This window comes from Schistocerca cancellata, chromosome 11 (genome assembly GCF_023864275.1).
Source record: "Schistocerca cancellata isolate TAMUIC-IGC-003103 chromosome 11, iqSchCanc2.1, whole genome shotgun sequence".
Taxonomy (NCBI): Eukaryota; Metazoa; Arthropoda; class Insecta; order Orthoptera; family Acrididae; genus Schistocerca; species Schistocerca cancellata.
In genome coordinates, this window is record NC_064636.1 from 39,732,839 (window position 1) to 39,758,161 (window position 25,323).

At 39.1% G+C, this 25,323-nt stretch overlaps 1 protein-coding gene across 4 annotated transcripts in view; it reads right to left on the reverse strand.

Moving 5' to 3' along the window:
• Positions 1 to 14,491, reverse strand: part of LOC126108528 (poly [ADP-ribose] polymerase tankyrase-like) — a 32,105-nt gene extending 17,614 nt beyond the window's left edge. Inside the window, exon 1 of one of the 4 annotated variants that reach the window (XM_049913806.1) lies at positions 14,398 to 14,491. The gene's annotated coding sequence lies outside the window, so the exon portion shown is untranslated. The other 3 variants (XM_049913805.1, XM_049913804.1, XM_049913807.1) reach the window with 3 other exon arrangements.
• Positions 14,492 to 25,323: the final 10,832 nt, after the last annotated feature.

Genomic DNA, 25,323 nt, shown 5'->3' on the forward strand with positions numbered 1-25,323 from the left:
GTTCGAGGCACCTACTATAGATTATAGTTAGAAGAGAGGCTAACTCGGCCACAAATTCAGTACAGAGTCCGACAGGGAATCCATCGGGCGCTGTAGCTCCGTTCAGTTTTACAATTTCATCTGTTTCTCACACCACTCTAAACGCAGCTGTCAGTGTTATGATGTTAATGGCAGACCATTCCCTAGTCCAGCTGCTGCTAATCTTCAACCAATTGTGTAGGATGACAGAAGTTGCAAGGAATCCATTACCTGTTCTCAAACTGCAGCAACAGCTGTGAAGGGGCTACAATGTGCTCAGTATACATGGCAATCCTCCCTTATGGTAGTCAGATGTGGTCAACCGGTACCTCGACAGTGAGTACGAGCGCCTTCAGATACCCGTGCAGACGACATCGAGCCACTGTCAAATCTGAAAGCACCGTAAATCTGGATACTGCAAGATCTGAACAACTGGCCAAAGAGAATCAGAATGAGGCTCCTTTCCAACTCTGTCTAATGCTGATACTGCTCCCTCACACAAGTATGTGGCATCTACATCTACACTCCAGCCACTACGTGATGTATGGCAGAGGGTACCTTGAACCACCACTAGTCATTTCATTTCCTGTTCCATCCCAACCACTTAAGCAGTTGTCAAGAATGAGTCGCACTAGAGTTCTGTGCACAGTTGCCTTTACAAATGGTCACACATTTCTTAAACTCACCCAATATGCTGAAGCTGGCAAGTTGCCTTTCCTACTGCAGTCATTACACGCTCGCTCCATTTCGCATAGCTTTGTAACATTATACCTGTATTTGGGAACCGATTCCACATGCTTGTACTTCACCTACATGTCAATCACATTGATCATACAACATCCGATCCTGTTTGCATCCCTTTTATAACAACACTAACATTAATGTGCTCTGCTGGCCATTCTACTCTCACAGAGAATTGCAACTCAAATAGTTTTTATACCCACCAATAGCACATACATGTACAAAGTTATATCTAAAAACAAAGATTTTGAGACTTACCAAACAAAAGCGCTGGCAGGTCGATAGACACACAAACACAAACATACACCCAAAATTCTAGCTTTCGCAACCAACGGCAGCTTCGTCAGGAAAGAGGGAAGGAGAGGGAAAGACGAAAGGATGTGGGTTTTAAGGGAGAGGGTAAGGAGTTATTCCAATCCCGGGAGCGGAAAGACTTACCTCAGGGGGAAAAAGGACAGGTATACACTCGCGCACACACGCACATATCCATCCGCACATACACAGACACAAGCAGACATTTGTAAAGGCAAAGAGTTTGGGCAGAGATGTCAGTCGAGGCGGAAGTACAGAGGCAAAGATGTTGTTGAAAGACAGGTGAGGTATGAGTGGCGGCAACTTGAAATTAGCGGAGGTTGGGGCCTGGTGGATAACGAGAAGAGAGGATATACTGAAGGGCAAGTTCCCATCTCCGGAGTTCTGACAGGTTGGTGTTAGTGGGAAGTATCCAGATAACCCGGACGGTGTAACACTGTGCCAAGATGTGCTGGCCGTGCACCGAGGCATGTTTAGCCACAGTATGATCCTCATTACCAACAAACACTGTCTGCCTGTCCCATGCACCCTCCCACCACCACCTACTCCAGTCCTGTAACCCGGAAGGTGTACACGATCAAAGGCAGAGCCACGTGTGAAAGCACCCCACGTGATTTACCAACTGACCTGCCTACACTGTGAAGCTTTCTATGTGGGAATGACCAGCAACAAACTGTCCATTCGCATGCTCTGTTGCCTGTGTCTATGTGCCTGTGGTTCTGTCAGTGTGATCATGTGATGTATCTGACCCCAGGAATGTGTCAATAAAGTTTCCCCTTCCTGGGACAATGAATTCATGGTGTTCTTATTTCAATTTCCAGGAGTGTAGTAATGCTGCAGTTAATCAAGCAGGTAAGACATTTTAAGATTCCTTTTAAGCACACCTGCAATAAGTATGTCATGCCATTCAGATTCCATCACCTGACAAAAGTAGCCAGAATAATGAAAATCAAATCTACCATATTTAGGCAAATCTAAAGTGCAGCTGAATATAATATGGACACTTATTTTAAAAATTAAAATAACCAGAAAGAGTTTGTTGGTACATCACAGGTACACAAAATTTATTTTACACAATACACAAAACAATCAAAACAACAACAACTCTTAATCCCCTGTTAAGTGATACAGTCATTATTAAAAAAAGAATGCTCAACTTGATTACCTACATGACATGGAGACATACATACCATAAATTACAGGCATTACTAATCATTATTCACAAATGTCATCATTACTGGTATCCTCTGAGGAGCCTACACCAGAAATAGGTTCAATTTACTCTTTCCCTATCATTCTCTGTGTTCTTTCAGAGCACATCATCTTCACTGCCATCCAGAGTATTTGAAATATAGCATTTCTTGAAAAATTTAATGATCACAGGTGCTTCGATGCTTTTCCAGGCAGCCAAAAGCCAGCCTGTAATAATCAGGGGTGCAGGACTCTTAATTTTCCCTGGCAGAGTCAGTTCACAGTTTGAATAATAAAAACAATTTTCATACTGTTCCTGAAAGTAACTTTTGACAGATTTATTTATACTAACATCCAGAGATCGTAACACGGAAGTCATTCCTCCAGGAATAAAAATAGAGTCACTGGTTAGTAGAGATGGGGGATCTGCTCTTGAACTAATTCATAGAGTTGACTCTTTCAAAGGAGTGAACAATCAGTGATTCAGAAAAAAAGAACGGTAGCTGCAAACGTTTCCCACGGCAGAGAGAGAGTGAGAGAGAGTCGGAGCAGATCAGTGGGGCCTGGTCACAGCACAGTGCACGCCACACAACACAGCCAGCGCCGGCCTCTGCCCTGCTTCTACCTTGGCTGCCTGCATTGTGCAGTGCCCCATTGGATTTTGTGTTTCACATATGCCGTGTCGTCTCTGTGCGTCATCTGCCGCTTGCAGTGTCTGGCGCAGCTTAACTTCGCATCGCACTCTGTCGGCGATCGTTTCAGTCGCACGTCCTGCCCTCTGGGCAGTTGATGCGAGCAACAGGACAGAGAGCCACCTAGCGGATAACATAGGAACTACTTGCAACAACCTGCTCGCAAGGGAACGGACGATTTGTCTCGGAGCGGGTGAGTTCACCGCTCCCCCCACCCTCGGAACCCGCCCGCTCAACGCTCACCCCACCGTCTCGACTCTAGCCAGAGCATTGAGCAAAGCGACTCAGGTGTCACTCTGGTCTCTGCGGTCTCAGCTCACGCAGTAATACAGCTCGCGGCTCGACCTGCTCAACTCAGCGCCTCTGCATCGGAGTTCGTCCCTACTGGATATTGTTCTTCGTAGTAATACCGCTATGTAAATTACATTATTATGTTATGTATACATCAATTGTTTTTATTTTATTTTTATTTGTTTAAACTGATTAGATTAGGTTCCTGATGACTCCTCTTACTATATGATTTTTATTATGGACACTCGAATTTACGCTTTAATTACGAGCGAACCGATAAACATATCGCAAAATGTGATACACCAATATTTTCCTTGTTTTATTCTGCGTAAGGCTATATGCAGCACTTTCGCTTTACAGTCAAATTTATATTTTTTTTTCTTATTCTGGTACGGATTTTGCGATTTTAGGCGTCTTCGGAAGGAAACGTTCACTTTAAAAATATATGGCTTGCGATGTATTTGTATGAGGTTAATGAAATTTTAATACATTATAGCCAAATATATTGTTAACGTAAATCTCAAGTTACAACATTTTCCGATCACCCAGAAAACCACGATAGTGCAAAATAAATCAATAATCAAAAACTTTGTCATATCGTGGAAATTTCAATAAACAATACAAAATTCTTACTCATTATCTGTGTTACTTCAAAATAGGATCAAATAAGATCAAAATACAGGTATAGTACTGGAATAAACCAAGTTTAAAGGGCAATGTGCCTTCCATTTATTTTCTATTGTAAATGAGTGGTGAGTCATGAAAAAGAGCTAATTCATTTCAGGGAGTGAACAGTTCTGATCCAATCTCTGAAAAGAACAGTTTTGCCCATCTCTACTGGTTAGGCTGTGGATCTTTGTTATTATGTCGTCAGTGAGATGACCATGAAATGCATCAAGACAAAGCGTCACTGGTGGTTTGGAAGGCCCGCCATGACACAGTTTCCTTATGTATCACAGCTAGTGAAGCATTAATGTTACTGTCACTCATCCCTTCTCCCGATTTCGAACAATGTCATCATCAGGGGACAGCTTTTCATTTTTAGGGATCTTGGGTCAGATTTCCAGACTTAAGTGGGTGTGCCATTTTTTTTATAATACGAGACGCCACGCTGCGTACTTCGTACACACATAAAGTTTTGTTTTCATTTGTTCTTGTTGTGGTCTTCAGTCCTGAGACTGGTTTGATGCAGCTCTCCATTCTACTCTATCCTGTGCAAGCTTCTTCATCTCCCAGTACCTACTGCAGCCTACATCCTTCTGAATCTGCTTAGTGTATTCATCTCTTGGTCTCCCTCTACCATTTACACCCTCCACGCTGCCCTCCAGTACTTAATTGGTGATCCCTTGATACCCCAGAACATGTCCTACCAACCGATCCCTTCTCCTAGTTAAGTTGTGTCACAAACACCTCTTCTCCCCAATTCTATTCAATACCTCCTCATTAGTTATGTGATCTACCCATGTAATCTTAAGCATTCTTCTGTAGCACCACATTTCGAAAGCTTCTATTCTCTTCTTGTCTAAACTATTTATCGTCCATGTTTCACTTCCATACACGGCTACACTCCATACAAATACTTTCAAAAACGGCTTCCTGACACATCAATACTCGATGTTACCAAATTTCTCTTCTTCAGAAACGCTTTCCTTGTCATTGTCAGTCTACATTTTATATCCTCTCTACTTTGACCATCATTAATTATTTTGCTCCCCAAATAGCAAAACTCCTTTACTACTTTAAGTGTCTCATTTGCTAATCTAATTCCCTCAGCGTCCCCTGACTTAATTCGACTACATTCTATTATCCTCGTTTTGCTTTTGCTGATGTTCATCTTATACCCTCCTTTCAAGACACTGTCCATTCCGTTCAACTGCTCTTCCAAGTCCTTTGCTGTCTCTGACAGAATTACAATGTCATCGGCGAACCTCAAAGTTTTTATTTCTTCTCCATGGATTTTAATACCTACTCCAAATTTTTCTTTTGTTTCCTTTACTGCTTGCTCAATATACAGATTGAACAACATCGGGGAGAGGCTACAACCCTGTCTCACTCCTTTCCCAACCCCTGCTTTCCTTTCATACCCCTCGACTCTTATTACTGCCATCTGGTTTCTGTACAAATTGTAAACAGCCTTTCGCTCCCTCTATTTTACCCCTGCCACCTTCAGAATTTGAAAGAGTATTCCAGTCAACATTGTCAAAAGCTTTCTCTAAGTCTACAAATGCTAGAAACGTAGGTTTGCCTTTCCTTAAACTTTCTTCTAAGATAAGTTGTAAGGTCAGTATTGCCTCAGGTGTTCCAACATTTTTACGGAATCCAAACTGATCTTCCACGAGGTCGGCTTCTACCAGTTTTTCCATTTGTCTGTAACGAATTTTAGTATTTTGCACCTGTGACTTATTAAACTGATAGTTTGGCAATTTTCACATTACATTACAAGTGGTACATTAAGAAACTCAAAAAGTGCCATGTTTAGAGATATCTCGATCGATAAAAACATGAGCAGTCTGTTATATTATAAATACTAAAGCGGCCCCTAGACAGTCAATAATACTGTACAATAATACCTGAAGTGCAGTAATATTAAATATGTAGATGCGAGATTGATAGATTGCACAATAATATTGAGAACTTCAAAAACCTTTGAAATATGTCATCCTCTGTGAGCAGTATTGTACTAGATCCTGGATATCTTGTGTGTTCACTGTTTGTTGTTGTTACAGTGCTGAAAATATGTTCAAAACTAGATGAATGAAAGTTATGACTACCATTTAAATAACTGCCAGCACTGTGGGATGTCAGGCATATGAGTACAAAATGGAAACGTTACGAATGAATTTTATTATTTGCTGCTCTTAAAACACAAGGAAAGACTACAAAGACCAATGATTTTTTTAAAAGTAAGTACTGCAGAATTACAAATAATGTTACCTACCTCCATATAATCCTTTAGTGACATGTTTCTATAACTATGCATGAAATACTTTTAAGGTGACACTGCACTTGCAAATTTAGTCTTCGAAAGAATTGCTGCTGGCAAGATAGAGTAGCATAACACATAAACACTGATTTGGTGGAATTATGTCTCTCATTTTGCTATTTTGTTTTTTGATCATGGGGATTTGAGCATCAGCAGAAATTTAACCTGGGTGAGGGGGAAAGTGTGAGAATCAAATATATAGGTGGCAGTTCTAAGATGGCGTCTAGTGCGGTTGTGTGTAGTGATCAAGTGAACAAAAGTTACAGTTGTGCCTTAAAAACAGATGTCTATGGGAATTGTAGTAGTGAAATCGTGAAGCTAAAAGAACGAATTTCAAGTTTACAAAAAACTGTGGACATTTTAAGATATGACATTTCGCATTTAAGAAATGAAAATTCTGAGCAGCGGAAAGTCCCTCGCAACATGGCGCCAATTGTAAATAATCAGTCGAGTAAAATTTACGAAAATACATGTTGCGTGTGTAAAAAGTACAACACTTTCAGTGACAGGATGTGCTTAGCTTGCACTAAAATATCAAAAGTTGCGGAAAGGAGACATGCAGAATCGGAGAAATTCCAGTGTGTAGCAACTACATCTAACGAACAAAATCAGTATATTACGCCTAAAACATCTAAAGCTGTGAAAAAAATTGCGAATGATTCCTCGTTATACATTACGACAAGGACCAGGTTTGATGTGCTACAAAAAGATGAAAATTGTGAACAACAAAGCACTGGGGTAAATAAAAACTTCATAGTTCAAGAAAACAGCATAAGTAGCAAGAAACATTCGTACAACACACACAGCACTAACACAAAAAGTTCACCTAAACACAAAAAAAAGAATAACAGTGTTTGCAGACAGCCATGGGCGATCAGTTGCAGCTAACTTAATGCATCAAAGTCATAATAATTTCGTAATCCAAGGAAATATTATACCAGGTGCACCATTAACTTCAATACTTGAAAGCTGTAACAACTTACAAGATCTCACAATGAATGACACAGTTATAATCTGGGGTGGCACAAATGATGTAGCCAAAAACGAAGCAGACAAGGCATTAAATGCTATAACATCAGCATTAATTAAGCTTCAGCACACAAATGTAATCATAGTAGGGATACCCCATAGATATGATCTTGAAAGCTGGTCTTGTGTGAATGATGAAACCAGGCGAACAAATAGGAAAATAGCCAAAATAGTGAAATCTTTCCAAAACACCAAGTTTGTAACAGTCCCTGAGAACAGAGACTGGTACACTTCTCACGGACTACACCTAAATGCTAATGGCAAGGAAGAAATGGCCAGAACTCTACTTGCAGCCATCTCTCCAAAAAATCAACTAAAGCCTGCAATATCACTTGAGTGGAAGGATCCAGATGGAACTGAGCAAATAACATCACAGCAAGAAAAAACTACAGTACCAGAAATCAACCACAATGTTGTCAAGAGGACAGTAACGAACAATGGAGTAGGAAGATCAGTTTGCAGGAACAGGATATTCAAAAGTCCAGAACCACATTGTGCTCCTAGAAGATCCTCAAGACCAATAAAACCCAGAGTTCAAAGTGACATGTTTTTGTGTGAAAGTAAAGCAACTAACAAATTTCCAGGACTGCGTAAAAACAACTGGCCAAGCCAGCTAGTTAAAACAACAGAAGCTGTTGCATCAACTGCAGACTCTTCAGCATCACTTACTCAATCAAATGTGGTGGAGTATACAACTCCAGTTACTGCAACACCAGGCAGCTCGGCAATTCCTCGGACTGTACGGAGCAAGAAGACACCTCAACAGCTACTTTGACAACTAGACAGACAGAAGCCAGGTTGGGTAGTAGATCGAGAAATGCAAGATCGCCAAAGAACAGGAACACTTTTAGTGCCTGGATCCAGAACTTATGTAAGTGAACCAACTCAGTGCATTTTAAAGGAAGATAATCAGAGTGACCAGTTAAAAATACCACTAAGGCTCATGCACCTAAACATACAGTACCTTAGAAATAAGCTTAATATATTACAGGTTTTTGTAAGTGAACAGTCACCTCATATAGTAGTGTTAACTGAGCATGGATTAAAATCTGATGAAATTATTTACTGTAAACTAGAGGGTTACTCCTTAGCGAATAGTTATTGTAGACAGCAAAATAAGGGTGGTGGCGTGGCAGTTTACATTAGTGAGAATCTCGAGTACAAGAAAATAAACTATCTAGACCAGTACAACAAAGAAGGCTTGATTGAAGTGACAGGCATTGAAGTCCACATCAAAGAGTGTAGAGACGTTATGTGAAAACAAAGTTATTGGGATTTACCATCCACCAAAGGCTGATGTAGTTAGCTTCATAGACATATTTAGTAGAGTAGTGGGACGTTGTGGTCCCAGTGACCTAACTATACTTGGTGATCTGAATATTGAGGCAAAATCTTCCAGTTTGTGTAATATGAGGTTAATAGATACTCTTAACTCATAAATGTAGTAAATAGTGATACCAGGGTAACAAAGTCCATATCTAGCAGAATTGATTACGTTATACTATGTAAACATATTAAAGACAGTGTTAGGTGCTGGAATATGGATTTTCACTACTCTGACCACAAATGCCAGCTTGTAGAGTATGTAAACACAAGCATCCCAAAAATGACAAAAGTTATCGAAAATAAAAGAATCCTAAAAGAGGGTAACATCATTGCCCTAAGAAATAAATTAGCTATAGAGGACTGGGATCTGGTTTACCAGACTGAAGGATCTGAAAACAAATGGGCCAAATTCTATGATACTATGCTAAGACACTTTGACAGATGCTGCCCTGTTCAGTGGTGTACATGTTCCGCTTTTAACCCGCCCATGCTTGCCCGGTGGCCAGGCGGGCAGGCCGCCGCGCGTTGTCAACAGACTGCACTCCCAGGCAAGCCAAGCAGAACCCAACCCGTGCAGGCTGCGGGAAACTTACTTGCCTGCCCATATTACTGCTGAGCTGCGCTACGCTGCCGTTTAGTCTGCACCCGTCATTATATTATATTATATTATATATAAAAAGAAAGATGATGAGACTTACCAAACAAAAGCGCTGGCAGGTCAATAGACACACAAACATACACACAAAATTCAAGCTTTCGTAACCAACGGTTGTTTCATCAGGAAAGAGGGAAGGAGAGGGAAAGACGAAAGGATTTGGGTTTTAAGGGAGAGGGTAAGGAGTCATTCCAATCCCGGGAGCGGAAAGACTTACCTTAGGGGGAAAAAAGGACAGGTATACACTCGCGCGCATACACACACATATCAATCCGCATATACACAGACACAAGCAGACATTTGTAAAGGCAAAGAGTTTGGGCAGAGATGTCAGTCAAGGCGGAAGTACAGAGGAACATCACTGTCTACATAATATTTTGGACAGTGCATGGAAAGGAGTACCTTACAAAAGATTTTGACATCGTATGCGGGTTACCATGAAATCCTTCTCCCTCTATACTGCTAAATGGTCTCAGGTCCTTAGCACACATTTCGATGCACTTTTCGGCCACTAAATCTTTGTAATCTTTCAAGATATTTACGGAGTGAAGGAACTGCTTGTCAAATTTGCACACATGTCGTAACATACTCGAGGTTCCCGAATAAGTACTTAAAAGCTTTTTACATAGTTTGCATTGAGACACACCTACCGATTTATTTGAAGCGGCCTCATAAACACACTAAAACATTTCCCATGCGGCACTTGTGCTCCGTTTCGTTACCAGCATGTATTCGCCAGTTGTCAATTTTTTTTAATCTCACTAAAATTCGACCTATTCATTGTGCTGCCCCAACCGTTGCGATAAATGAACTGCAGGCTAACTACCTGGCTACTATAGTCACGGTAGCTTGACAGCGCAACCTGTTGTCAGGCGCAGCAAGCTGAGCGGGTCCCGTGAAGCTTGGTAGGCCTGCGGGAACCCAGGTAGCCCGGGCTTGCGGGAGCCCAAGTCGGCTGCATTACCCACTATGCCTCAGTACACGCGCACTCTTGTGTGTACGTCGAGGCAGGCTGACCTGCATGAATGGTTGCAGAGGAGCTAGGGGGCAAGCAGGCTGCAAGGGGAATTTGTACACCTCTAGCCCTGTTAAGAGTGTTCACCAATAACCAAAGTGCAAAAACCAACAGACTGATACTTCCAGCAAATATTCATCCTGCATAGTTGTGTTTATCTTTAACTATATACCTCTTTACTTCTGTATGCATCCTCTTTGGTTTGAAGCTGGCACAGTACTTACAGTAGAATATCTTTGGCTTCCCTCTGACAACCATGCCTCCATCCTTGCTACCCTCGCTATTTTCCTTTCCCTGTTGCTTCATAACCTGGGTTGTGAGTAACTGAATCTCCTTTCCCCCTTCCCTTTCTTTCCCCTCTCTCCTCCCTGATGAAGGAACATTTGTTCCGAAACCAGGAACATAAATTTTCGGTTTTGTTTTGTGTGTATCTATCGGCTGTACTGAGCTGAGGTAAGTACTGGCCAGCCCCTCTATCTCTTTGTTAGTATTTGTTTCAAATATGATAAAACTCAGGCAAAACACCCAGGACCTGGATGTGTTACACAAGTCAACAAACCTGCAGGTTTTTAAGGCCAAGTACAACGAAGCCAAGAAAATCTTTAAGAAAGAGCTTTCAAATCTAAGAAAACAGATATACAGCAGTGAAATAGCTCAATCAGGCAATATAGCCAAGACCTCATGGAGAATTGTAAATCAATTTCGCAAAGCCACACCGAAGCCAGAAACTGAAATTTTAATTATAAGACATGAAGGAAACACAATTAAAGATCCTAATAAAGTCTGCAATGTTTTCAATAAATACTTTATATCTGCAGCTGTTAGTCCAATTAATAACACAGTTGTGAGTAGTGAGGTAAAGCTCTGCCCCTTTGAAGAGCCACCTTTTGAATTCAAACAAGTAAGTGAAAAAGAAATAGGCAGGATAATAAATAACCTAAAGAATAAGTTCTCATCTGGATGGGATGGTTTGAGTAGTATCGTGATTAAAAAATGTAATAAGGAATTAGTTAAAATAATCACCCACCTGGTAAACTGCAGTATCAGAGAACATACATTTCCAAATGTATTGAAATGGAGCACAGTTAAACCAGTGCATAAAAAAGGATCCAAGGAAGAGGTTTCAAATTTCAGGCCCATATCATTAATACCTGTCTTCAGCAAAGTATTTGAAGTTGTGCTGCTGACACAACTTAGTGACTATTTCTTGAAAAATAAGTTCCTAACAGAGACACAACACGGATTCCGAAAAGATCATAGTACTATCACAGCAATTACGGAATTTCTTCACAAAACGTATGGTGCCCTTGATCAAGGAATGCAAACAGCTGGCATATTTCTAGACCTTACTAAAGCCTTTGACTCGGTAACCATGAGTTACTTTTAAGTAAAGTCATACAATGTAAATGCTGCATCCATGCAATTGCTGGCTACATATTTATTTAACCGCATGCAGTGTACAAAGCTGACTTAAAAAATCAATAATCAGATCATTAATTTCCAGTCCAAATATGAGACAGTCACACAAGGTGTACCCCAGGGCTCAATTTTGGGCCCTTTCCTTTTCCTAGTGTACATAAATGATATAGAGCAACCTTTCAACTCCCAATTGGTAACCTATGCAGACGACACCGCGCTGTTATTTCTTGGTAAACAAAATGATGAGTTAACGTTGGTAGCAACTGAGGGACTACAGCAAATAACTACTTATTTCCAAGATCAAGGTTTGAAAGTTAATATCAGTAAATCTCAGTTACTCCCATTTAAACTTACAAACTCACACCAAACCTCTATCAGTAACATAGGTGGAATTGAAGTAGTGGACACAGAAGGCTGCAGATTTCTAGGTATTCACCTAGATGAAAATCTAAGATGGGTAAACCATATCAAATTTTTATGCAATAAAATCAGCAGTTCATTACATCTAATCAGCCAGTTATCAAAAGTAGTTCCACATCAGTCATTAAAAACAATTTATTATGGAACCATTTTTGCACAGATTAATTACGGGATAGAGATATGGGGTTGTGCTGCCGACATACATATGAACAGAATATTAACCCTACAGAAAAGAGTAATCAGAATTATCCATGGATTAGGGTATAGAGATTCATGCAGGGAAATCTTTGTTCATCATAAATACCTCACAGTCTACTCACTGTATCTTTACAAATTAATTATATTTTTTGTGACACATCAAAACAAAGAAACGAAGTGCTCTGATATGCATGCCTATAATACAAGAAATAAAGACTGCTACTATAGACAAAGAACAAAATTAAAAACAACAGACCATAGTCCATGCATTAGTGGTCAAATATGGTACAACAGATTACCGAGCTCTATAAGGTGCCACAAAGGGAACTTATTCAAAGTGAAACTGAAACATTTCTTGATTGACAAGTGTTTATACTCTTTAAGTGAATATTAATATTAAACTAAAATAAATTATTGTATATATATATTGTACTAAACTTGTAAAAAAATGCTATGACGTTTGCAAAAGACACCAGTTGGTGTCTCCATGCAAAAAAAATACAATAAATAAATAAATATACATTTTTGATGGAAAAGTTTGCCAGTTATGACACAAAACCATTATACACCAGAGAACTGACGGTAATCCACTCTCTCTCTCTGTTACACGAACATTACTTTGACACCATACTTACAACATCAAATGAAAGATTAAACCATAGTATCGTCTATCAGCCACGCAGTGCCACATCTGGCTAAACAAGATTAGCGGAATCACAGGAAAGCGTAAAAGAATTTGATGACGAATGAAAACACTGTTACACAATATTACTGAGCAGTGAAGAGAGAACGTCAATAATATTGTGCTGTACAACTGACCGTTAGGGGGCCGATTAAGCTCTCTTGAACTTTTTCATTTATTTTAACATCTATTAATTGCTGGTGGAAAACCGGAGCTAATGCCGGTATTAATCATATATCAAAGATTTGATCCAAGATATGATGAAATATTCGTCAAATGTATTTGACAAAGATCTTTCACGTGGCGCTAAAAAGGGGTAAATACACTATCATATTTTTCGTCAAAAGTTCAAGATTAACCGCAGCAGTTGCATGTACCACAATTGCACTGTGTGCACATGTGTTAGAGAAGCGGGGAAAAAAAAGGGAACGTACCTGGTTGAAGCCGTGGGTTTTTGACGAGAGAATGAAAGCATTCAACAAAACTTGTTACGTGAGCTTATAGAGGCGGACGTCAAGTAGTACATAATTACTTAAGAATAGATGAGCATACATTTCAGTATTTGATCAGTGAAGTGTATCCTCATATCACAGAGCACAATACTCACTTAAGAACTGCTACATCTGCAGAAGACAGACTCGCTGTAACACTCCAATTCCTTGCTACAGGGCAGAGAGAGGTTAAGTCTCCAATCTCCATAATCTGTTTTTGTATTCGCGGTGCCTCGCGTTGTAAAGCGCCTCACCAGCTTCATACATTTCTATTAATTATGTAGTTGTAGATACACAACAATTGTATTTACTGACCTTGGTAACAAACAAATTACATAATACGTATGACAGAACGCTGAGCGTCACTCGCGCTCCACGTGGTTACATGTCACATTGCAGTGAACAGAAGACAAGCTACTTTTATGATTAAATCTACAACGAGGACCTTGATTTGATCAAATTTATTTGACGACAGCCAAGACAAAGTGCTTTATTACACCATCAAACTTCTTTGACAAAAATATTTGACATATCAACTTTGACAAAGAAATATCATATAAATCATTTCTTGAATCATCCAATGGCGTTACTCCTTACTAACAAACGGCACAAACTTTTTCTACATCTTATGAACAGACGAATGATATAACGTTTTCTTCCAATTTTCTCAACAAAATGGCGTGACTTCGATACAAGACTATACTGCTCGCTGTGCAGTACTTTTAATGACCACGGCTGAGATCTAGCAGCAAAAATTATCGCGGTACAGGCACGGCTTTGAAAACAGGTTAACATTTTTAATACGAAATCCGAAACTATTTTTAATGCGTAATGGTCGAAACAAGACTCTTCTTTTTCACATTCGCACTGATGGCGAAAGAAAAAGTAACGTAAAGACGTAAATTCAAAACACGCACAATTATGAAGTGTTTACCTTTCCAGAAGGTTGCACAAATAACGTGTAAGTATTGCTGTAAGAAATACCGACAATAGTCAACAACTTCACCTCAATTCCAACCACCAACAACAAACTGCAACGCAGAAAGGAAGTAGCATGAAAGTACCACGCCCGCAGCACTGCCAATAGCTGCGAGTATGGGGACACCAACTGTACTCTGCCATGTGTTCAGAAGAAATTATTAATATGTTGAATATCCTTAATCACAGAGCTGCTGCATGATCTGTATAGAAAATTAGTTTGCAAGGCATATGATCAGCAAAAGATGAGAGAAGACCGCAATGGAACGCAGTGAACATTACGTAATTATGGGCTAAACTGCGATTTTCCGATATCAGTGATTTCTGTGAATGCTACTTTTCAGTATGTGAGATTCACAACTGTGATTTGTCGCAGTTCTCGAATCCAGTTCTTGTCTCCCTCCGCACTCTACCACTGCTACCCTGCTATTTCTGTACTCCTGCGATTGATTCCCGTATGTAAAAGTTACACTTGTCCACACAGAAAATTGCATCTCGACAAAAGTGTCATTAGTAAGTATGTTCTACATTTGTTCTTCCGTTGGCTTTAATTTTGTATTAAAGAAACAATAGTGAAAATATTAATAGTGTATATAAGTAGCCATATGTACCGTAATAGTTCGTATGTAGAAAACGAATTCCAACGTATTGTTATGTTCACAGGTACCCGAACTACTTTTCAGTCACTCAGCATAACGATAAATCAAAATATCACTGTCAACAAATCTGAAGAAATTGCCACTGCGTCTTTAGACTGTCTTCGTCAGACGAAAGTTTGGTTTCTAAGCGTTTCAATCAACTTACGTGAGATCGTTGTTGCAAATGTGAAACATCCCCTGGTAATTTCCAAGAATGATTGCCTGTCAAAGTCGTGGGGTCCAAACGATACATATCGAACGTGTGATCATAAATCGATCAAGCGACTCTGGTGGCGGGCGTTATGAGTATGTTTACGGTTGTCACTACAGTAACGACAAAAGAAGAGCGTTACAAAAATACTTGTAATTACAAAGGAGACGACTTTCCTTACTCCTTGTCGGTGTTGTCGTTCTGTGAAAGTCCATGTGATGTGTACACTACGGGAACAATTCCCTTTTGCCATTAATTTGCGGAGGTGTGTAACTTAGAGCAACTAAGGGAACGACGGAAAACAGATGAAAATGACGATCACAAATAATTGACCATAACGCCCGCCACCAGAGTCATGTGATCGATGTAGGATCTCACGTTTGATATGTATCGTTTGGAACCCGTGACTTTCAGAGGCAATCATTCTTGGAAATTAGCCATCCCCCATTGAGTGGCTTTCATATATATGCAGTATTACTCTGGCAATTACATTGTTTGTAATTAGTGACAGTAAAAATGATTGACAATCTTTGTCATTTTGCAGAGTCAGTTCCGATTCTGATTATTGGTTGCTGTACTTATCTATCCACATTAAGGCTCTTGAGAGAGAATAGTGAAGATACAAGACAACTCTTAGAGGATTTGCAGTTTAAAAGTGACATAATTATGAAATAAGTGTGTAGAATGAGTGACTGAACTGTGTTTAATTGATATTATTATGCGTTTTTAAAGAATGATAAAATAGGTGTTACATACTGTGAGTGAAGAATAAAATTCTCGTTTTCCCATTGTTAAGCCTACATGTACCCGTAAATCTCGGTGTGGTGATGATGACCTGTAACATAGCCCAAGGTCTAGAGTATACGTTTTGATGCTGTTGATATGAGTGGGAAGTACCAATCTTCAAGTTGAATCAGGAATAGTTTAGGTGCAATACTTGAAGGTAACACAGGAAAAGCTTACTTGTGTAGGTGGTTGTTGTGTTGGCAAAAAGTTGTGCGTGCCGTTGCCATGTTGAACATAGGTGTAAAATTTTTCTCCTGAGTCTTGAACTGTGTGGGAACAAAAGAGAGGCATTCATATGACTCAATAATATTGTTTATATGGGTCAACAGAAACCTTCGATCTTACTCGTCGGCTTTGACCCGTGACGTAAGCGTGTTGTGGTGTGTGACGTCATTACGGCGCGGAGTTTGTTTTGCGATTGTGGCGTGTTTGTAGATGTCTTGTTTTTGTTTGTGGTGCTCTCTGGTGGTGTGTTCATGGTTTTCGTTTGTTTTAATTTAATGCTCATTGCTGTACGTCGGGTGAGTTTGTTATTGAGTGTATTTGGTTGTGGTTTTTTGTTTAGGAATGGATATGAAAGACCGCCTTAATAGTGTTCGGTTGAGGGCGATGATGGGCGACACAGCGTTAGAACTTATCAAGGGGCTGTGGGTAAAATGTATAGGCCGAAAGTGGTTAGTTAGGGTGCACTTGTGTGTGATTGTGGTGGCCAATCTAGTTTCTGGGGCTGGAACTTTTTTGAGGTAAGTTCCGTTTTTTTTTGTTTTTGATGTATGTTTTGTGTCAACAGAAATATCTGATCTCACGCGTCGGCTTTGACCCGTGACGTTAGGGACCTACACATTGATCTGTAGCGTAGCACTGAATATGAGGTTAGGTTGGGAGTTTTTTTTTTGGCGGAGGGGGGGGGGTCAGGGGGGGCGCAGCCCCCCCCCCCCCCCCTGCCTGGCCTCGAGTACCACTTGTTTATTATTATCTTTGTTTGCTATCAATGTTAGCAGATTGTTCTTGTGAAACCTTTGTGTCGTTTATGGTCAGGTCAACGGAATTGTTCGATCGTAATTTATGTGATCGCAAGCTGTTCTAGATGTATGTAGGTGTAAGGGAAGTGTTGGTTTTTAAGTTTTGTATTGGGGGATGTGATCGGTAGGTTGTGTTGAGCTACATAGGTCAACGGAAGTGTTCGATCGTAATTTATGTGATCGGGAGCTGTTGTACATGTATGTAGGTGTAAGGGAAGTGTTGGTTTTTTAGTTTTGTATTGGGGGATGTGATCGGTAGGTTCTGTTGAGCTATATAGGTCAAGGGAAGTGTCCGATTCTGGATAGGAATGTGTTTTTTTGTATTTGGTCAGTTTTGTAATGTTGATTTATTTCGTTGTATTGCGTGGTTTTGTATGGCGGTCGGTGGCTACATTTGTGTATATTTGTCCCCACCCAAAAACCCCTAATTTCCCACGCTTGTCCCGTTAGAGTCATTAGGCTTTTTGTGAAACTTGTGTATTTCAGTGTTTATAATACGTATGCGATGTTTTTATATCCGCCATATTGGAATTGTTGTTTATGGTCGTTTCCGCTACATTTGTGACGTCATGGGTCAAAGCCGACGGGTAAGATCGGACGCTTCTGTATTTCCGGTGGTTGTTGTGTTGGCAAAAAGTTGTGCGTGCCGTTGCCATGTTGAACATAGGTGTAAAATTTTTCTCCTGAGTCTTGAACTGTGTGGGAACAAAAGAGAGGCATTCATATGACTCAATAATATTGTTTATATGGGTCAACAGAAACCTTCGATCTTCCTCGTCGGCTTTGACCCGTGACGTAAGCGTGTTGTGGTGTGTGACGTCATTACGGCGCGGAGTTTGTTTTGCGATTGTGGCGTGTTTGTAGATGTCTTGTTTTTGTTTGTGGTGCTCTCTGGTGGTGTGTTCATGGTTTTCGTTTGTTTTAATTTAATGCTCATTGCTGTACGTCGGGTGAGTTTGTTATTGAGTGTATTTGGTTGTGGTTTTTTGTTTAGGAATGGATATGAAAGACCGCCTTAATAGTGTTCGGTTGAGGGCGATGATGGGCGACACAGCGTTAGAACTTATCAAGGGGCTGTGGGTAAAATGTATAGGCCGAAAGTGGTTAGTTAGGGTGCATTTGTGTGTGATTGTGGTGGCCAATCTAGTTTCTGGGGCTGGAACTTTTTTGAGGTAAGTTCCGTTTTTTTTTTGTTTTTGATGTATGTTTTGTGTCAACAGAAATATCTGATCTCACGCGTCGGCTTTGACCCGTGATGTTAGGGACCTACACATTGATCTGTAGCGTAGCACTGAATACGAGGTTAGGTTGGGAGTTTTTTTTTTGGCGGGGGTGTGGGGGCGGTCAGGGGGGGCGCAGCCCCCCCCCTGCCTGGCCTCGAGTACCACTTGTTTATTATTATCTTTGTTTGCTATCAATGTTAGCAGATTGTTCTTGTGAAACCTTTGTGTCGTTTATGGTCAGGTCAACGGAATTGTTTGATCGTAATTTATGTGATCGCAAGCTGTTCTAGATGTATGTAGGTGTAAGGGAAGTGTTGGTTTTTAAGTTTTGTATTGGGGGATGTGATCGGTAGGTTGTGTTGAGCTACATAGGTCAACGGAAGTGTTCGATCGTAATTTATGTGATCGGGAGCTTTTGTACATGTATGTAGGTGTAAGGGAAGTGTTGGTTTTTTAGTTTTGTATTGGGGGATGTGATCGGTAGGTTCTGTTGAGCTATATAGGTCAAGGGAAGTGTCCGATTCTGGATAGGAATGTGTTTTTTTGTATTTGGTCAGTTTTGTAATGTTGATTTATTTCGTTGTATTGCGTGGTTTTGTATGGCGGTCGGTGGCTACATTTGTGTATATTTGTCCCCACCCAAAAACCCCTAATTTCCCACGCTTGTCCCGTTAGAGTCATTAGGCTTTTTGTGAAACTTGTGTATTTCAGTGTTTATAATACGTATGCGATGTTTTTATATCCGCCATATTGGAATTGTTGTTTATGGTCGTTTCCGCTACATTTGTGACGTCATGGGTCAAAGCCGACGGGTAAGATCGGACGCTTCTGTATTTCCCTTTATTGGTCCTGTAAATCGTGTTTAGGTACATATTTTGTACAAACGATGTAGGACAAGTCGGGTTGGTACCGTATATACAACATCATACACATTGTTAGTTTGAAAACATAAATAATTAAAAATTATTCAATACATGTTTAATATTAATGATAAAATTAATATAATGAAATAAAATGATAGATTGGTTAAGAATATTTGATCAGTTACATTATATTTTTCTGGTACTCTAAAAACTCGGAAACAGAATAGAAGCAGTGGTCAAGCAAGTACTCTTTCAGTTTCACTTTAAACTTTTGTAAATTTTGCATTTGTTTCAAATAGGATGGCATGTGATTGTACAGCATTATGCCAGTATGATACACCCCTCCCTTACAAATGTTTGTACTTACTGTATTGACATGCAAATAATCCTTCTGCCTAGTAGGCCATCATGAGGGTGGTAATCACAGTTATACTTGAAGAAATTTAACATTACAAAGTCCTATAGGCATGTGGAGCATTAACCACAATTGACAAATTGGACGCAGAATCAAGCACATTTTTTAGGTTACTTGTTTCTAAATGATATTTTTAGGAGAAAATGGAAATATTGATTCTTATTGATATGATATGTTCAGAGTCACATAACTGGTGCTGAATGTACATATCGTCATATAATTCATCTCTTGAGGCTCAAGGTTCTTATAACGAAGTTTGAACGTTGGTCAACAGATGGCACTAGGCGCTTTTTTGTTTCAACTTGTGACTTCTAGTTGCAATTTGTCACAGAAATCGCTTTTGGACTCGACAGCAAATGGAAGTGAAAGCGCATAGTACAAACTTTGACCAACAGTGGACATTATTAACTGCGCTTTTTAGTTGCTGCTTGCGACTTCTAAGCGCGACTTGTCACTGAAATCGCAGCTAATTCCGTAGAATGACACCGAGTTTACAGAAAGCGATACGAAATTGGACCAACAGATGGCAAACGGCGTGAATGAGAAATGCTACCTGTGACTGCTAATTGTGACTGAAATCGCAATTAGATTCTGTAAAATTGTTATTGTGGTATCTGTAACTGCCCAATCACTGTGATTTCTAACAGATACGTGATTTCCGGCCCACCACTAGGTTTAGTGATACAATGGATGAATAAGAAAACAGAAAACGGCAGAAAAATAGATGGCTCCTCTTATATGACGATCGGCCACTTTGTTTAAGGTAACTTAATTTTGTTAAAAAAAAAAGATATGCGGGGGTTTCTCAGTATTCCCAATCAATTAGCCTTTGATTATATTAGATTAGATTTACTTTCATTCCAATTGATCCATAGTAAGAAGGTCCTCCAGAATGTAGAACATGTCAGAAAAACAATAATACATGACAAACTGAAACAAATAAGCTAATATACCTTCTACAGGTCCCAAGTGGAATGATCGCCATTTTTTTACTGAGCACGATATGAAAGAATCATTTTACAAACACTAATGCACTGAATTTAAAATAAAAAGTGTTTTTTATTTATAGGGTAATAAACCTCTAATCTAACTACTATAACACTTATTTACAATGAACACAATACTACACTGAAATGGTGCAGAAGTTAGATTGTATTTAACACACACACACACACACACACACACACACACACACACAGAGAGAGAGAGAGAGAGAGAGAGAGAGAGAGAGAGAGAGAGAGAGAGAGAAATCAGTTGGTTCTACTGAGAAATTCATCAATGGAGTAGAAGGAGTTTGCCACCAATAAATCCTTTATGCTTCTCTTAATCTGAATTTCACTGGTTGTTACGCTTTTTATGGCTGCCTGCAAGTTATTGAAAATGTGTGTTCCTGAGTAATGCACACCTTTTTGTACAATACTAAGAGACTTTACATCCTTGTGAAGATTATTCTTATCTCTAGTATCGATTCCATGAATTGAGCTGTTGATTTGAAAAAGTTATATATTTTTAATTATAAATTTCATTAAGGAATAAATATATTGGAAAGCAGTATCCCTAGTTCCCTAAACAGGCTTCTGCATGGTGTTCTTTTGTTCACACCACATACAACTCTTACTGCAAGTTTTTGTGCCCAGAAAACTTTAGCTTGGCTTGATGAGTGACCCAAAAAATAATCCCAAAGGACATTATGGAATGAAAGTAAGCATAGTATGCCAGGTTTTTCATTTTTATATCCCCTATGTCTGACACAATTTGCATTGCAAATAGGGATTTGTTAAGATGCTTCAGCTGTTCTGTGGTGTAATCCTCCCAGTTAAATTTATTATCAAGTTGTAATCCCAAGAATTTAGCACTGTGCACTTCCTTTATCTGCTTGTCATTGTATGCTACGCATATACTCATGTGACACCCCCTACAAGTTCTGAATTGCATTTAGTGTGTTTTCTCAAAGTTTAGTGACAAAGAATTGGCTAGGAACCAGTAATTAATGTCCACAAATATTTTATTAGGCGATCTTTCTAAGACTACACTTGATTTGCTATTTATTGCAATGTTTGTATCATCGGCAAACAAAACGACCTTGGCTTCTGGTAATGTTACTGATGAAAGGTCATTGATATACACAAGAGAAATGGGACCTTGCGTGACCCCACATGTAATTAGTTCCCAGTTGGATGATGCCTGGTAGCTTAATACATGTCTCTTTCCTAATAACACCTTTGTTTTGTGCCAGAGATATAAGATCTGAACCATTTTGCAGCATTTCCTGTTCAACCATAATATTCTAATTTACTTAAAAGGACATTGTGATTTACACAGTGAAATGCCTTTGACAGATCACAAAATGTACCAGTTACTTGCAATTTTTTGTCTAATGAATTAAGCCGATTTTCACTGTAAATGTAGATATAGATAGCCTTCTCTATATGAGAACCCTTTAGAAATCCGAACTGCGACTTTGACAGTATGTTATTTGAGATAAGATGGTTATGAAGCCGATTGTACATTACTTTTTCTAAAATTTTTGAGAATACTGGCAAAAGTGAAATTGGACAGAAATTTGATGCTATTTCTTAATCTCCCTTCTTAAACAGTGGCTTAACTTCAGCATATTTCAACCATTGAGGAAATATTCCACTGATAGATGACTGGTTACACAGATGGCTTAATATGTTACTTAACTCAGAATCACATTCTTTAATTAACTTTGTTGATATTTCATCATACCCACTAGACGTTTTTGATTTTAAAGATTTTATGGTAGACATTATTTCTGCTGGGGTAGTTAGGGTCAAATTCATATTATGGAAGTTATAAAATGTTTGTTAAAAAGTTCTGCAACACTACACACATCTATCACCAACATATCATTTATTCTTAATGCTATTTGTCCCTCTTCATGTCTGGTTATACCAGTCTCCTCCTTCACTATATCCCATATTGTCTTTATTTTTTATCTGATACGACTATCTTTTCCGTGTAAAATATTTGCTTTGATGTTCATATTACAGTCTTTAACATTTTGCAGTATTTCTTGTAATGTACTATAGCATCAACATCAGAACTGTATCGGATTAACAGATACAGTTTTCTTTTTGTTTTACAAGATACCCCTATTCTCTGAGTAATACATGGCTTCTTTGTAGACTTTGCTCTAACCTTGGTTAGTTTTGGGGGAAAACAGTGTTCAAATAAGGTATTCACTTTATTAGCAAAAGTGTTATATTTTCATTCATGCCATGAGCACTGTAAACATCAGTCCAGTGAATGTCTCTGAGGAGTGTCCTAAAATAATCAATTTTTGGCTTATTGGTTACCCTCTTGAACTCAGATTTAACAGATTTTATATCCTGTTCAGTATTAACATTTTAACAGAAGGAACTGCATGTCATGGTCTGAGAGGCCATTGAGTATTGGTTTTGCAACATAATTTTGTTCACTGGACTTATCTTTAAAGATATTATCAATGGCTGTTTGTGAGCAATTGGCTACCTAGTGGGGAACTTTATAGTGGGAATTAAGTTGAATGATAGTGTTACTAAGTCAAATAAGTTCTTATTGGAAGAGTCTGTAAGGAAATCTACATCGAAATCACCAGCAACCTCTATTTCTTTGTTGTCTTCACGGTCCCTGCGGAAGTAGGCTGTAATGATAAATTCTATTGTCCAATTCCACTCGTCGGCTTTGAGCAGTGACGTCATACCTAAGGCAAAGCCGCTACAGATAGGCAATTTATGAAAGCAACAGATCATACTCCCAAACAAACGAATGTAGCATACGATAAAATTACGAAACACTGACGCAGTTATTTACTTAGTCATGAATTAAACTTAAGATAAGGAAAATAATTATGAACACGAATTAAAAACAAATTTCCATGTCTGGTAAGAAGTATTCTCGTAATTTACGTGACTATAAAAGCACAGAGAACCTGTAAATTGCGTTGCAGTAAAGCGCATGGTGACGTCATACTGTTATAAAATAGCGTAAATTTTATATTAATTATTGAATCTAACGGGAGAAGTGCTGGAAAGTGGGAGTTTTTGGCGGGGAGAAACTAAAATGTAGAAGAAAAACGGGAAAATTAAATGAATGACAACAAATACGAAACAGCAGCATAAAATGTGGAGAAGCCGACACACTAAATACTAAAAGGAAAGCCAATGCATGACAAACGGGTATCTACAAAAAAATGAAGACTATTGGAATTAATAACTAGAATTAATCTACGTAGGTAAATCGCAGTTACAAATTTCAGCCGTTCCATGATTCATATGTCAGTTATTTTCGCAGTTGTAAGCACTAAAACGTAACCATTTCTACGTTTGTAATGGCTCTCTAAAACTACTGCAGTGTATAACAAAAATTGGGATCGTTAACCACAACTGACCTCCTATATAAGTCAATTCTACTTACCGATTCTAATATTAATAATTTTTTGGAGTAGTTCAAAGAGCTATTACAAATGCAGAAATCATATTAGCCTACATTTTAGTGCACACACGTGCTGAAAAAAGATCTATAAAGAATCATCCAATGGCTGGAAACAGTAACTAGAATTAACCTATATAGGAGGTCAATTGACCTATATAGGAGGTCATTGGATGATCCATTAATTAGAACGTTTTTTCAGCACGTGTGTGCACTACGGTTTTTTTGGGATTTCTTATTGATGTCAAAACTACCATGAAAAGCTAATAAATATTCTAAGTACAGCTCCCAAATTTTCCTTTTTTTCATGGTAATGAAGACAGTAATACCATGTGTAAAAATACTGGGATACTTCAGTGCACACACTTGTTGTTAGAACGATCTTAATAACGAACCGTGGAATCGGTAACTAGGATAACCTATGTAGGTCAGTTCCAGAGACTGATTAAAGGCCGGCCGCGGTGGTCTAACGGTTCTGGCGCTGCAGTCCGGAACCACGGGACTGCTACGGTCGCAGGTTCAAATCCTGCCTCGGGCATGGGTGTGTGTGATGTTCTTAGGTTAGTTAGGTTTAAGTAGTTCTAAGTTCTAGGGGACTTATGACCTAAGATGTTGAGTCCCATAGTGCTCAGAGCCATTTGAACCATTTTTGAACTGATTAAAGTATTTGTTAGGTCCTATGTTTCGTCAATTTTCGTTACTTGTGCACTCGTCCCGTTACATTCAACAATTAGTATTAAAAGTTAATGCTGAGTCATAATGTTATGACTTCACCATGCTCTATACTGTACTGGATTTAAAGATTCTCTGTGGTTTTCTTACTCGCATAAATTACGATAATAATTTATTTCGGACATGAATACTTCTATTTTTCTTTTCTTATTTATTTTCGTTACCTTTAATTCTTGTTGGTATAACTTATGAATATGATCAGTAACTTTCAAAGATTGCCTCTACGTAGCATCCCTGCCTTACGTATAGCGTCATTGCTCAAAGAAGACAAATAGAATCTGACACTACAATTGACCTGGCTGTATCATATTTGCAGATTACTCACGTAATAATGATTTCTAAAACTTTGTAAGTAAGCCTTACTGGGGTAATTGGAGTCTATCTTCTAGTGTCTGCCCCTACTGTCCCAAGAGTCAAATAATAAACCTGTGACAGTTTGTGCTGCCCTTCTTTGTATATCATTTCCCCCTGTTAGTCCTATTTGGATGGATTCCTCACCTCGGCAGTTTTCTAGGCTATGTTACACAATTTTTTTTGCAATATTCTTTGTACACTCAG